The sequence below is a fragment of the Urocitellus parryii genome, chromosome 5, assembly GCF_045843805.1.
Source record: "Urocitellus parryii isolate mUroPar1 chromosome 5, mUroPar1.hap1, whole genome shotgun sequence".
NCBI lineage: Eukaryota > Metazoa > Chordata > Mammalia > Rodentia > Sciuridae > Urocitellus > Urocitellus parryii.
The window spans coordinates 201,051,669-201,067,490 of record NC_135535.1 but is presented as its reverse complement, the minus strand read 5'-3'; the positions used below and the strand labels follow the sequence as shown (position 1 = coordinate 201,067,490).

At 41.2% G+C, this 15,822-nt stretch overlaps 1 pseudogene; it reads left to right on the top strand.

The window, feature by feature from the left end:
* Positions 1-3,791: 3,791 nt before the first annotated feature.
* Positions 3,792-4,787, top strand: LOC144255045 (N-lysine methyltransferase KMT5A pseudogene; annotated as a pseudogene).
* Positions 4,788-15,822: the final 11,035 nt, after the last annotated feature.

Sequence of the window (15,822 nt, the reverse complement as noted above, 5' to 3'; positions counted from 1 at the left end):
GCAGGAAAGTAATCAGTGTTCTCCTGAACTGTCTCTTCTGGGCTCCTGATCGTATAAGGAATGCCATTTCCCATCACTCTCCAGTTATTGGCCTTATAATTTCAGAATCACCAATGGTTCCTTCCTTTCCCTCATCTTGAGCAATTGCCAAGCCCTTTTAACCTCCATTTCACTGTTGTTGTTGTTGTTGTTGTTTTAAATCAGAATCCTTCCACTGTAACGCCAGTCCTCTTATTATCACAAAACCCGGTGGTTATCCCGCTCCGAGTGTGGTCCCCAGGCCTTCCTTACCAGAATCACCTGGAAACAGGTTAAATGGCCTCAGCTCCTCTCAGACCTGTTGATTCTGCCTCTCTGGGGACTTGTTTGGAAACCCACATTCTAAATAACCCATACCCTAGATAATTATAGAGTACACTAAAGCCTGGGAACCACAGCATAAATCCCAGTCGTTCTCATTTCTGGCTACTGATTTCAATCACCTCAGGAGCTTTTCAAAATGATGATAGCCTTGTCTTTCATCCAGAGTTTGATTTAATAGGTCTGGGGTAAAGCCCAAGTGTCAAGTTTTGTTTTGTTCTGAATTCTATTAATTATTCCAATATAGAATAAGCAGCTAAGAACAGGATCATTGATGGCTCTTGAGGCTCCATTTGGTTCTCAAGTCCTGTCATCTTAACTTTCATTTAGTAGGAATTTTCAAGCCTAATGTTTAGCAGAAACCCATCTCACCAAAACAGCACTTATATATCTGCACTTTTATCTACTGATGCAAAACAAATCTCCCCAAAACTTGAATCTTAAAACAATTATTTATTATTTCATAGGTTCTACAGATCAAGAATCTAGGCTTAGCTGAGTGACCCTGCGTCTCTCACAGTGCATCAGGATGTTGACCAGGCCCGAAGCCATCACCAGGCCCAAGTGGGAGAGATGCAGAGTTGGCTCATTAACTCTCGTAGCCCAGGTTCACTCATGTGGCTATTGGCAGGGCTCAGAAGACCCACTTCCACTTACCTTGGGCACACCCAGGTCCTGACTGGCTGCTGATCAGAAGCATCCATTCCTGGCCACATGGGTCCCTCCACGGGGCCACTCACAACAGGGTTGCTTGCTTGCTCCCCCAGAGTGAAGGCTGAGGGGAAGAGAGAAATTTGCCTTCTTTTTATGACCTCATCTTAGAGGTGGTCTTCCATCACTTGTGTCATATTCTGCTTATTAGTGAGTCCAGAACCAGCCCACACACAAAGTCAGGATGCCAGAAGGCAGGGCTCACTGGGAGCCATGTGAGAGGCTGCCTGAGACAATGTCCCTGTATTAAATAGACAAATGGTAGCTTATTGGCAAATCCCAGTCCTTTATATAATTGAAGTCTATTTCTTGCTTACCTAAAAAGGGGTGTTACTGATCAGTAAACGGCTTTCCTCCAAGTCAAAATTGGGGGATAGAGGGGTACCACCACTCAGATCTCCCCACAAGAGAAAACCTACTCAGTTGACAGCCTCCAGTGTTCACACTGAGGCCACACACACACACACACACACACACACACACACACACACCCGGGGATGCTCCCAGCCAGGAACTGATCCCAGCAGAGGTTTTAGAACTAGATTCTCTTACCTGGCACAGGGTACTCCATGGGCTGTCCTTGTCCCCTGGGCTTCTCTCATGAAGACGTTGTCAGAGCTACTCTGTAGTCTGAGGCTCACCCTCCCAAATCAACCTTGTAGGTTTCCAACCAGAGTCATGGCATGGGATCTCTCCCTGCTCAGCCTACTCACTCTCTCCTTCATCCTTCTCAAGCTCTTCCCTCAACAAATCTCCTGCACTCCTAACTCTGTCTTGGTCTGCTTCCTGGAGACCTAGGGAGTATCAGGGTGGACCCAAGAAAGAACATTTATACAGGGCTCAAGAGCTGGCTCATTCCACTGGCATATTGTCCCAGGTTATCACGGGTCAAACCTTCAGAAATTGGGCTGCCACCTTCTTCCAAGGAATGGGGGTGACCCGCCATCCCACTTGGGTTTGGGGTCCTCCTGGCCTGCTGGGGGCTGGCTGGAGGATCAGTCTTCCTCTCCTCTCACAGGCACCAGACGGGCAGCACCATCTGAAGGCTCTTCCCGCCTACTCATGCCCCTCCCCACTTTTGTCCTTCATAGGCATTTCCCTCAAAAGATCCCCTGAAATTCTAGTCCCTTCTTGACACCTGCCTCCTAAGGGACTGAACTGACAAAGAAACTTGGCTCCTTTCACCTCATGGCCCTACCTTGGATGAGCGTTGCCTTCCAAGGCCACTGAGCCCCCCTGCATCAAACCAAAGAAGGAGCGTCGGTTCGGTAGTCCCTAGGACGATATTTTTGCAGGCCAGGCCTGAAAGTGTTGTATGTGGCTTCCACTCATCGCCCAGCAGTTCACCAGCAGGAAAGATGAGCCCTGGCAACCAGACCCAGGGCTCCACTGTGATAGGAAATACGAATTTATCCATGCCACGGTGTAGCTGTAGGAGTCCCACACACACAAAGGAAGATTACAATAATGTGAGAAAAATCAATTGGGACTCTCAGGACTCTGTTCAATTTTCTGCCTATGTCCTGGAGACTCGTGCCCATAGGAATCAACTCACGCTTTAGCTATTTCCCAAATCATACCAAACATGCATCTTTTATTGTCTAGATTGGTTATAATCTAGTCATGTGTAGGAACATTCCAAGAATATTCTAAAAATACACTTCCTTCGGTATATTACATCTGTCATTTTTACGGGCAAAGTAGATCTGTTATTAAATTTGTAGAGGTTGGGTCACTTAGAAGAAAGTATTCTGACAGGAGATAAGAGTTAAAACTGTTAAAAATTCTACTAAAGTTATTTTAGTAAAGCTAGGCCAAAAAAAAAAAAAGTGTTTTTCCTTTCTTTCTATAACTTGCTGGTTACCTTACAGTTCCCTATTCTAGCATGATGAGACTCACTTCAACATCAGACTACCCTCTCTTTCCCTTTTCTGCACTCACTACCCACAGACTGGCATGTCCTCTTGCTTCTCAGCCTATGGTGACTTTGGCTCTGAAGGGCAGATGCTCCAAGGCACTAGGCTTCACGGTAGGTATCCTTGGTGACTTGTGAGGATGGCCTTAGGCCTGAGCCTAAGCAACTCCATTTTAAAAACTCCAGTTTGAAACGTGCAGTCTCACCAGGCACATCCAACAGAGTCCTCCAGTATGGCCTCAAACAAGTTACTTCCCCCCACCCTGATAAACAGAATGAAGCCCCTGGCAGGCTGTCCTCACCTGTTAGGAGGGAAAGGCGAGAAGATCAGGGTGGAGACCACCAGACCTGATGTTTCTGACCCCAGGGTAAATGATGTCATGGAGAAATCCCCGGGTAGCTGATAAGGATTGAAAGGGGGGTCAAAAGCCCCCAAATTTAGTATAAATCATAGAGCTGATGAACAGGGATTCAGCCAAGATGTACTCAGAGCCTGATGAGAACCTGGACTGACATCCCGTCACTTGTCATCGTTTCCTGATCCTCTGCAGGATCCTCACCGCTCTCAAACTCTACCACCACATCTGGACCTTGGTGAGAGCCACAACTTCTCCCTAGGATCCTCTCCTCAACGGGTCATCCACTCCACACCAGGAAGAGCCTGCCTTGGTTCCGGACCTGGTCACCGCGGTCTGAGTGAGTATGCATCTGCTGGACGTAAAGCCTAAGGCTTAAGACTTTTGAACCTGAGCAGCGCTGGTGGCCGGGCCGCGGTGGCGGCGGCGAGGGCGCGGGGTGCACCGCCATGGGCCTGGCCGGGCTGCAGGAGAACGTATTTGCCGGGCAATCAAAGATCTATACCTACATGAGCCCGAACAAATGCTCTGGAATGCGTTTCCCCCCTTCAGGAAGAGAACTCAGTTGCACATCACGAAGTCAAATGCCAGGGGAAACCATTAGCTGGAATCTACAGGATCTAAACGAGAAGAGAAAAGAAGTGCTGGGAATGTCATCCGGAGCTCCCTGAAATCCGAAGAACAGAAGATCAAAGACGCTAGGAGAGGTCCCCTGGCACCTTTTCCAAACCAAAAATCTGAAGCAGCAGAACCTCCAAAAACTCCAACCTCGACTTGTGATTCCACCAATGCAGCCATTGCCCAGCAGGCCCCGAAAAAGCCCCTCAAGGGAAAACAGACCCCTCGGAAAAAAGCTCAAGGAAAAACGCAACAGAATCGCAAACTCACGGACTTCTACCCTGTCCGGAGGAGCTCCAGGAAGAGCAAGGCCGAGCTGCAGTCTGAAGAAAGGAAGAGAATAGATGAGTTGATTGAAAGTGGGAAGGAAGAAGGCATGAAGATTGACCTCATTGATGGCAAAGGCAGGGGCGTGATTGCCACCAAGCAGTTCCTCCGGGGCGACTTTGTGGTGGAGTACCACGGCAACCTTATCGAGATCACTGACGCCAAGAAGCGAGAGGCTCTGTATGCACAAGACCCCTCTACGGACTGCTACATGTATTATTTTCAGTATCTGAGCAAAACCTACTGTGTGGACGCCACCAGAGAGACAAACCGCTTGGGAAGGCTGATCAATCACAGCAAGTGCGGGAACTGCCAGACGAAGCTGCACGACATCAATGGCGTGCCTCACCTCATCCTCATCGCCTCCCGCGACATCGCGGCCGGGGAGGAGCTGCTGTACGACTATGGGGACCGCAGCAGGGCCTCCATCGAGGCCTACCCGTGGCTGAAGCATTGACGCCATCGGCCTCCTCACCCGCCTCCCTTCTTCAAAGGACAAAGTGCCCTCAAAGGGAAATGATCTTTTTTTACACACTTAATCTTAGCGGAGTACTTCAGATCTTTTTAAAAAGTATATTAAGATGCCTTTTCACTGTAGTATTTAAATATCTGTTACAGGTTTCCAAGGTGGACTTGAACAGATGGCCTTATATTACCAAAACTTTTATATCCTAGTTGTTTTTGTACCTTTTTTGCATACAAGTTGAACGTTTGTGCTTCCCGTGCATGCAGTCAAAGACTCGGCACAGGTTTTAGAGGAAAGAGTCAAACATGAACTAGGAAGCTGGGGGTCTCCTGCCTCCAGGTGAAGAGCCTGGCCTGCCCGCACACCCCGACGTCCCAGGACTGGCGGGTGTGAGGCCAGTGTGAGGGCGCCGCTGCCTCCCAGGCCTGGGTGGGATGTCTCCAAGCTCTTGTCTCCTCACGTCTCGACAGGTGCACCTTGAAGTATATGAAATATTTTTTAAAGGGTTTCGCAGTAAGCTAGTCTTCCCCTCTGCTTTCTTGAAAGCTTACTGGCCTGCGGCTGGGGAGTGCGGCCGGGCCTAGACTTTCTCTTCCAAGGGCGGCCGCTTTTCCGGGCACCTTGAAGCATCAGGGTGGGTAGTCACCCTAGAGGCAGGCAGGGACAGCTCTGCTCCCTGCACCTGCCAGGGCAGGGCTTCCTGAAACTGGGTTAATTCTTTATAGAAATGTGAACACTGAGTTTATTTTAAAAAAAATAATAGTAAAAATTTTAAAAAAAAGTCCAAAAAAAGAAAAAAGGAAAAAAAAAACACAGAGAACAACTTACATGTATATAGGTCTTGAAGTGAGTGAAGTGGTTGCGATTTCTTTTGTTTTGTTTTGGGGTTTTTTTGTTTTTGTAGAAGAGATTTGAGATGGTACTCTATTCTAATCAAAAATAAAGTTTTGTAGTGGGACCAGAAATTATTTCCCCAAACCCCTCACCCACCTGCCCAGTTCTGCTGGGTTGAAAGTTCCAGATCTGCTGTGAGGCCTTCTGTTGTCAGACCACCTGGTGTCCTTCCTGTGAAGCGCAGCCATAACCTGAATTGTGAGCCTAGAGCTCAGGATCCCGCCCAGCTGTCTCCACCAGCCTCAAAGAAAGGCATCTGGTGCACATGGAGCGGGCAGGGCCCTTAGCCAGGGAGCAAGGACAAGGCTCAGTTCTCAGCTTGAATGTGATACCAGGAGGAGTAGCTGGCTTCCTCTTCCCTTCCCAGGGGTCTGATTCTCACTCACTGTCCACCTTCTGTCCATGGGGTTGGGGCTCCTGTCCACCCTGGTCCCAGGTAAATGTGAATGGAGACAGGTGTGAGAACCTGTCCTCATCCTTACCCCATCCTGGGCCTCATGACGGTGCTACCTAAGAAAGTCTTCCCCCCACCCCCACTAGCCTGGTCAGTGGTCAGCAAATTGGAGGAGGATCCGGCAGGAGTCTTTAAATGTGAGATAAAATGTCTTGGTTGTACCTGTTTGTGGTTTAGCTTTGTATTTAAGCAAACAAACAAAAAAAAAAGGAAATGAACTTGAAAATTATTTGTCATTATAAAAATGAAACAAAAATTAAAATATTTATTGCCAGGCAAGGCAAAAAAAAAAAAAAAAAAGACTTCAGGGTCCAGAGTGGACAAAACTAGACATGAAAGACCTCTCTGGTGTGTTGCTTTTAAAAATAAATTATTTCTGGTTATGGGCAAAAAAAAAAAAAAAAAAAAAAAGACTTTTGAACCTAGCACACAGAGGGAATGTCTGTCATGAGCCTGTCATGATTAAGTGGTTTGCAGTGCTTAGAATTAATCCAGGATTGTTTGCTGGGAATTTAATTAATCTAGAATTGTTTGCTGTGAATTGATTATGTCTAGGCAGTGCCTAGCATTAAGGATGGTCGTTTTCTTGATTAAGAACCTATAGAGTGAAATTGTATTGAGTAATCTGAGTGAATAAAGCATTGAAAGGGGCAGAAGCCAGTGGACATTCTTTGTTTCTCCCTTCGACTGCATACGTCACAATTTTGTCCCCTCGAGACACAGCTATTTTAACAAGAAGGCCATGTTTTCATCTATTATATTTCTAAATTCTCCTTGAAAATTTAGAGGAAGGAGAAAGTTTTCAGGAGTTAACATTGCCCTCCAGTGACACCACTGGACAGGCTCAGGATGAGCTTTTATTTCTTTGTTTCTGATGGTCCTTCCACTTGCAAATATCTACCAGTACATTTCAAAGGTAATTGTGATATATGGAGGCCCAGAAGTGTGTTTCCATTTCTAGCTTATTTACTAAGTTATCCCGCCACGGGTAGGAGATCTTCTAAATCGGTCATTTTCCATCTGGCTTTCTTCCTTTTGACTAAATCCTCTATTTCCAGTCTAAATCCCATTTGTAAAAAGAGAGGACGAGTCTCCCTTCCGTTAGGCTGCTAGATCTACCTCAAATACTGCTCAAAAGTTCCTGGAATCTTGGTTTTTATTAATTTTATTAATACACATAATATTTCTATACACTTATGGAGTACAATGTGATGTTTTGATTCATGTATACATTATGTAATGATCAAGTCAGGGAAATTAGCATATCCATCCCTCACCTTGAGCTTTAATCATTTCTTTATGGTGAGCACATTAAAAATGTTCTCTCTTAACTCTCCCAGATATGCAGTGCATTATTTTTAACTATACCTGGATTCTGTGTGTTTTAAGTACCCTATTAATTCACCTTTATTTTGTTTGCAATTTTGGATCTTTACTCAGTCTTCCATATGGGAAAAGCTTCTATGATAGCCTAATGTAATGTACTGCCTATTTCCCTTGCCCTCTCAAGGCCATTATTAAATTATGCAGAGCTGGATTATTTAAATTCTCTCTTTGTCTTTCCCACCCTGTGCTTTTAATCATCTTCCCCATCTGAGGAGGCTAACAATCAATTGAACTAGTTGGTGCATAGTTGATAATTCAGTACAATAAATATCTAACAAAATGGCAAATTCTACAGGTTTCTGTCTATCTTGCTAAGGTTTAAAAATCTTTAAAACCATGGTTTAAATTCAGCTTCTAAACATCACTCTTTTGGTCTGACAATTTTATAATGTAATTTTTTTTTTTTTTTTTTTTTTTTTTTTTAGGAAATTCTCAAGAGAGGAGAACTCACTTAGGAGGCCAGAGGAAGGAACAGAAGGAAGAGAAGTACTGTGGATTGGAGAGAGGGATATGGAAAGATGGGTCCAGAGGGTACACACAGGAATGAACTGGAGCTTTTAGAGAAGAGAATCATCTCGGGTTCAGCATTATTTCTGTTGGCTTTGTGGCTTATCAATTTTAAAGAAGTTGACCTTTGAACACTGAGCATTATTATTCTCTAATCGTCCTGAATTCTGAAATGCATTGATTTTGACATGTCAGAAGTTTACCCAAATCAGCATTGTGATTCTAAAGCAAAAATATCTTTGCCATTTAATAAGGAAAGTACAAAAATTAAATCACAGTTCAGGTAGGAAAAAGTTCTTGAGGAGAGGAAAACGACAGATAAACAAGAAAGAGCCTAAGGAAAGACCCTGCGGTCAGCTCCCAGATAATTAACTCCAGAACACGCACCCTGAAGTCTGGATGGAGAGTGCTCCCCAAAGGCCCAGGTGTTAAAGACCTGGTCCCCAGAATGGTGGGATTGGAGGTGGTGGAACCTTCAAGAGGGCTCAGCGGGAGGCCTTCAGGTCATTGGGGATGCACCCTTGAAGGAGACACTGGCACTCTGGCCCCTTCTTCTTCCTCTCTTCTTCTTCCTGGCCATGAGGGGAATAGTTTTGTTCCATTTCATGCTTCTGCTGTGATGTGCTGCCCGGAAGCCTAAAAGCAGTGTGTCCACCTGGTCATGGGCTGGAACCTCCAAAACTGCAGGCCAGGATAAACCTTTTATTTTATAAGATGATTTGTTTGGGTTATTTGTTACAGTGACATAGAGCTGACTAATACATTGTACTACACAAAATAATCTCCAACTGACATGACCAAGCGTCCTTATGAAGACTTTGAAGGCGACCCAACAAAGTTTGACTGATCATCTTTGCATGAATCGGCCACCAGCCTAACAGGCTTCTAGCCATTAGTCTTCAAGTTCAGTTTGCATTGGATGGTATGTTAGTCACTTTCTGTTGTTATGACACTTTTCCTGAGAAAAGGAAAGATTTATTTTGGCTCAAACTTTCAGAGGTTTCAGTCCATGGCTGGTTAGCTCCACTGCTTCTGGGCCCATGGTGACATAGCACACCTTGGCAGGAGGGTGTGGTGGAGCAAGGGTGGGGGGAAGCAGATAGGAAGCAAGGAAGGAACCAGTGACAAGACACATCCTCAGTTCACCACTTCCTCCAAGTAGGCCCCACCTCCTCCAGCTTCCAGCCCTTCCCCCAATGCCAGCAATTGTGAACCTAACAATGGATTAATCCAATGATGAGGGAAGAACCCTCATGATCCAAGCACTTCCCAAAAGCCCCTCCTCTGGACAGTGCTGCACCGAAGACCAGATCTTCAAAACATGAGCCTCCAGGGAACATTCCAGATCCAAATTGTAATAGTTAGGAGATAAACTGACCTGCACCTGTGCCATTCCTCCCTCAGGGAGTCAACAGACAGAAGAGAATCTAGGAAATTACAAAAGCTCATTTGAGACCACTGGACCAACGGTCAGACAATTGCAAAAGCAAAGCTAACAGCTGAAAAATAAGCACATTAATGGCAAAAAATAATAATAATAATTAACAAATTGTCCAACTACAAACCAAATGCTCTAATGATTTTATACATATATTTAATTTTGAGTTTTTAAAGCAAATTATGTGCCTACAATCTGAAAAGATGACGTAAAAGATGATTGGCCTAATGATCCTAAATAAATCCTAAGATATAAGTCACAAAAATCAAAATAAATGCAACAACTAAAGTTCACTGAATTCAGCAATGAGAACTCAGTGCAACCAGTTAGAACTTAAATCGTTATAGAGACAGACTTAACAGAAATCAAAAACAAAGGACAAAATTCAGGCTCAAATGGCCCAGTAAACGTGCTGCCTGTTAGCACAAGGAACCCACAGAATGCTCCCATGTGAGCATAATCTATTAAGGAATATAAAGGGGTGAGACCCTTTACATAAAACCTAAAACTAAAATGCTGAGTTTACTCCCCACTTAAGCGAGAGAGAGCTGTGTTGGCCAGAGGACAGGAACTAAGAAACCAATGAGACCACGCAAAGTGAAGACGATTTGGGGTTTTTTTCCCACAGGGTTTTGGGAAACAGGCAGGAATGGAAAGACATTCGCCTCAGAAATGTGTTTTCAGCTGAAGTGGATTGGCAGCAGCTTAAAAGCAGGCTCACTGGGGTGAGTCCACTGCCAACTGATTGACTTTCACCTTTCATACGGCTGTCCCTGATTGGTTGGCTTTCAGAGCTATGCTCACTGAAGCAAGTTATTGATGATTGATTTAAAGCCAGTTCTGGTGCGATTGGTTACCATGGTTATGAAACTGTCCATCTCTTCTTGAGAGTGTGGGGACCTCACATTCTCAACCTCTTGGTTTAGACAAACAAAGATTAAAGAGGAAATAACACTACTAATTCCAACCAGATTGCACCCATCTCCGCCCCTTGTCTCCGTGACCAACCCCTGTTTTCAAAGGAAACGAAACAGACCTGGTTGGGCTTGCTTCGCACAGAACCAGGCTCCCTGCTTTATGGCCTCCTGAGATCCCCACGTGATTGCAGATTGATTAATAACTTCTTTCTGCCTTTAATCACCATCCCGGGTGTGATGGATGATAAAACAGGTAGTTTTTCCTTTCTAGATTCATTCTTTTATTGTCCTTTTCAAAAGAAAAGTTTTTCATTCTTCCAGTGCTCTTGGACTTCAGCTACTCTCCTGAGCTTCTGTGCCAGGTTAGTGCCTCTGCACTTTGGAGTCAACTCAATATACACACAAGGTGACAAATTCTGCTTGTGTGAATATGCTCAGATTTTCAAAAAAGGACTTGCTAGACGAAAGATAGGACATATCCAGGCAAAGTAACTAAAAATGCACAGTTACATGTTTTCAACAACAAAGGAGTTATGGAAGAATTGAGCACTAACTGAGTTCAGAGGTGAGGACAACATTGCTCCGGGTGATGGTGTAAGACATCACAAAGATGAGACGTGATCTCATTCTAAAATTCCACTGGTATCTTAGTAGGCAAAGAGGACAAAGCATTAAATGTGGACAACAGAATAGTCTACAAGTCAAGGTCAAGGTGGGAATTTATTTGGTAATGAGAAGGAGTTCTGCTTCTAGTTACTGTTTAGAAAGTTGCCAAAAAACAGTACCATTTTTTCTAACAACCAAACAACATAAATAAGCTACAAATCTAATGACCTGAACTTTAAAACAACAAGATTAAATCAAGGCTTAGCAAATACAAAAAAAATTGTAAAAATCTCTTGCAACTTTTTGAAACATAATGGAAATCAAATTAGAAATCAACAGTAAGAAAAACTATAGAAACTTTACAAACATTTGAAGATTTAACAACACACTTTTGAACAATCAATGGGTCATTGGGTAAGTTCGAATGGAAATTTTTAAATTCCTAGAATCAAATGAAGTGGAAACACAGCATGCCAAAATCTGTGGGCTGCGGTAAGAACAGATCTAACAGGGAAGTTTGCAGCATGAGTGCTGACATTAACAAATAAATTTTAAAAAAACAGAACCAGGTGTGGTGGCACGCACCTGTCATCCCAGACACTTGGGAGGCTGAGACAGGAGAATCAAGTTCTAGACCAGCCTCAGTAACTCAGTGAGGCCTTAAAAAACTTAGTGAGACCCTATCTCAAAATGAAAAGGGTTGGGGATATGGTTCAATAGTAAAAGTGCCCTGGGTTAAAATCCCTAGTACCCAATAAAACAAATAAAAATAAAATTTAAAAACCCAGAAGTCCCCCCGAAAAATCTAATGATACATCTCAAAGTCTTACAAAAACAAAAACAAACTAATCCCAAAACTGGTACAAAGAAAGAAATAATAAAGATCAGAACCAAAATTAATTAAATAGAAACTGAAAGAACAATATAAAGACTCAATGATACAAAGGGTTGGTTCTTTGAAAAATAAATGATAAATTCTTAGCCAAACTAACTGAAAGAAAAACTCCAAATAAGTGAAATTAGAGATGATATTATAGCAGACACAACTAAAATACATAACAACATTACAGACCATTTTGAAAGCTTATATTCTGAAAAAAAAATTGAAAAATCTTGAAGAAATTGATAAATGCCTAGACACATACAACCTACCAATACTGAACCAAGAGAACATAGAAAACCTAATCATACCAATAATAAGCAAGAGATTAAAACAATAATAAGAAATCTTCAAACAAAGAAAAGCCCATGACCAGAGAAATTCATAGAAGAATTTTAGTTGATTTTTAGTTGAACTAATGTAAATGCTCCTCAATTATTCCATAAAATAGAAAGAGAGAGTATATTTCTATACTCATTCTAGGAAGCCAGTATCATCCTGATACCAAAATCAGATAAAGAGACTTCAAGGAAAGAAATACAATCCTTAAATATTAACAAAACAAATTGAAAAGACCACACATCATGATCAAGTTGGTTTAATTTCAGGAATGCAAGGATGGTTCAACATACACGAATCAATAAGCATAATATCCCACATAAATTGAATCAAGGACAAAAATCACAATTATCTCAACAAAAACAAGCTTCTGACAAATTTCAACATCCTTTTATTATAAAAACCCAAAGCAGATATGGATAAAAAGATCTTAACCTAAACATAATAAAGACTATATAAGATAAAACCAGAGCCAAAATCATAATTAGTGGAGAAAAACTGAAAGTATGTCCTCTAAAATCAGGACCAAGACAAGAATGTACACTCTGAGTACTCCTATTTATACTATTTGAAATTTCAGCCAGAGAATTTTGGCAACAGAAAGAAATAAAAGGAAAACAAATAGGAAGGGAAGAAGTTAAATTATCCTTGTTTTCAGATGATATGATTCTATAGTTAGAAGACCCTAAAGATTCCACTAGAAGACTTTTAGATCTGACAATTCAGCAAAGTAGTAGGATACAAAATCAGCATACAAAAATCAATAACCTCTCCATACACCAATAATGAATCCACTGAAAGAGGAAAACAATTTCATTCCATTTTCTATTTTTAAAATGATAGTAAAATATGGGGCTGGGGTTGTGGCTCAGTGGTAGAGCACTTGTCTAGTATGCATGGTTCAATCACCAGCATCATATTTAAAAAACTAAATAAACAAATTAAAGGTGTTATGTCCATCAACAACTAAAAATATTTTTTAAAAAATAAAATAATAGTAATATATATATATATATATATATATAAACTATATATGGTTTTATATATTTCTTAAATATATGAAATAGCCAGGCACAGTGGTACATGCCTGGAATCACAGCAGCTCAGGAAGGAATGTAGGAGGCAAGTTCAAAGACAGCCTTAGCGAAAGCAAGGAGCTAAACAACTACTGTTGAGACCCTGTCTCTAAATAAAATACAAAATAGGGTTGGGGGTGTGTGGCCCAGTGGTCAAGTGTCCCTGAGTTCAATCCCTGGTACCAAAAAACTAAAATGATAAATAAATAAATAAATAAAAATAATAGTAAATATCTGGATATAAATCTAACCAAGGAAATTCTACAAGGAAAATTATAGAACTGAACAGACTTGCAAAAGAACTACAAATGGTCAATAATTATATGAAAGAAAAAAATTTTTATAAATATTTTTAGCCTTCAGGAAAATGCAAAATAAAACCACACTGAGATTCCATCTCACCCCAATCGAAATGACAATCATCAAGAATACAAATAGCAATAAATGCTGGTAAGAATGTGGGGAGAAGACTTACACACTATGGGTGGGAATATAAATTATTACAGCTACTAGAAAAATCAGTATGGAGGCTCTTCAAAAAAAAAAAATAGAACTACCTTATGATTCAACAGTACCCAGTGGTATCATTCTTGGTATTTATCCAAAATAATTAAAGTAAGAATAGTTTAGAGATACATGCATTTCCATGTTTATAGCACCCAATTTACAATAGCCAAGATACGGAAGCAGCCTGGTTATCTGTCAACAGGCGAGTGGATAAAGAAAGAAAATGTGTCATATATACAAAATGGAGTTTTACTCAATCATAAAGATGAACGAAATTATGTCATTTTTCAGGAAAATGGATGAAACTAGAAAGCATCGTGTGAAGCAAAATAAGCCAGACTCAGAAAAACAAGTGCTACATTTTCCTGTCATGTACAGAAGCTAGTGGGGAAAGAAGGGAGAGTAAAAGAATGTTGTGAAAATAGGAGGGAGAACAATGGGGTAGAAAAGGGGGACTGGAAAATGGAGGGAGGGTCAGGAGAGGGATCAGGGAGTGACCTTGATCAAGTGATGGTACATGCATGTACCCATATGTCACAATAAACCTTCCATCCTGTATAATTAATATGCCCGCTAGTAAAAAAGATGACTATGACCTAAATGCTAGAGAATGTGGTGGAAAACATAATGAAGAAATGGGAAATTTCACCAGTTTCAAGCGACCTGTAAGAACCAGGCAGGGAGCAGTTAAAACAGAGACGTTACATTCTCAAAGCTTTCCTATTCTGTAACCAGGTTCCTTTTCTCCTTTAACTTAGGCCAGCTTCTTTAGTTTATATGTTTGAAGAATAATGTCATAATAAACATTTTGAACAAGACAGGGGAAAATATGTGGCTAGGTCTAACTTTCCTTGGAATATAAAATACCACATGATCTCATTCATATGTGGAATCTAAAAAATCTGATCTTCTAGGAGTTGAGGGCAGAATAGTGGTTAGCAGAGGCTAAGGAGGGTGGGGAGTTGGAGTGAGTTAAAGAGGCTGGTCAACAGGCTCTAAGTTACAGTGGGTAGGAATGAACTCCTATGCTGTGTGACACAGTGAGGTAAAGACAGCTAACAATAACGTAGAGTGCTTCAAAACTGTAGAAGAGAGAATTTTTAATGTTCTCACCACAAAGAAATGACAAATATTTAAGGTGGTAGATATGGTAATTATTCTGATTTGGTCATAAGTATATAGTTACATGTCAATCAAAAATAGTTTTTGAAAAGTGTCCGGGGTAACTTTTACAAATTTGTTTTTATATATCTCTGTTTTTATGTATTTATTTTTATGTACAATGAAAGATATGACCAATGCATAACCCCTGTAGATTTATTACAACTGGCCTCCATTCATAAGAAATTGATGGCTCATCTCTTATCACATAAATAATATCATAAATCTGCTAATTCATGGGCATTCACATAATGTCAACCTAGTTTTTCAAGCCAACTATTAGTTATGCTTATCACATACAAATGAATCCTCTATTTCAGTAATGACTAATATGCAAAAAAAATGATTTCCACTTTATTTTACTTTTAGATAAATTATGGGGCAAGATGATCAAACTTTATCAAGGTTTTTACAGAAGATTTCATGACTTTGCAAAAGTTGAAAATCACTGAGCATACTAAAGATTAATTAATTAGCAACTCAAGTGAAGCCTGTATTTTACTTTATTAAACTCTGAACTTACTGATGGTAATAATATGCCAGGTCTATAATTCTTCTGTCTTCCTTGCCCAAAGCCCTTTTGAAGTTTTAAAACCTATCAACCTTCTGGTGATCGGTCATGTTTTCCTTCCGGGATTCACAAGGATGGGCTGCATTTCCCTGGGCACATTACCTTTGCATGTATTAACCCTAAAGCAAAGTGTTTATTATTCATCCTAAAATAAGTCTGATGAAAAGTGAAATACACACACAGACACACACACGAGCAAAATCTTTTTAAGAGACTAAACTAACCTTAGTATTTTATTAATTGCTATCTAGACACAATTTCCCCCAATGAGTTGACAATTATACTCAGAAAGAATCAAGGACAAAAAAACTTAAAATATCTCAAAAAACTAGG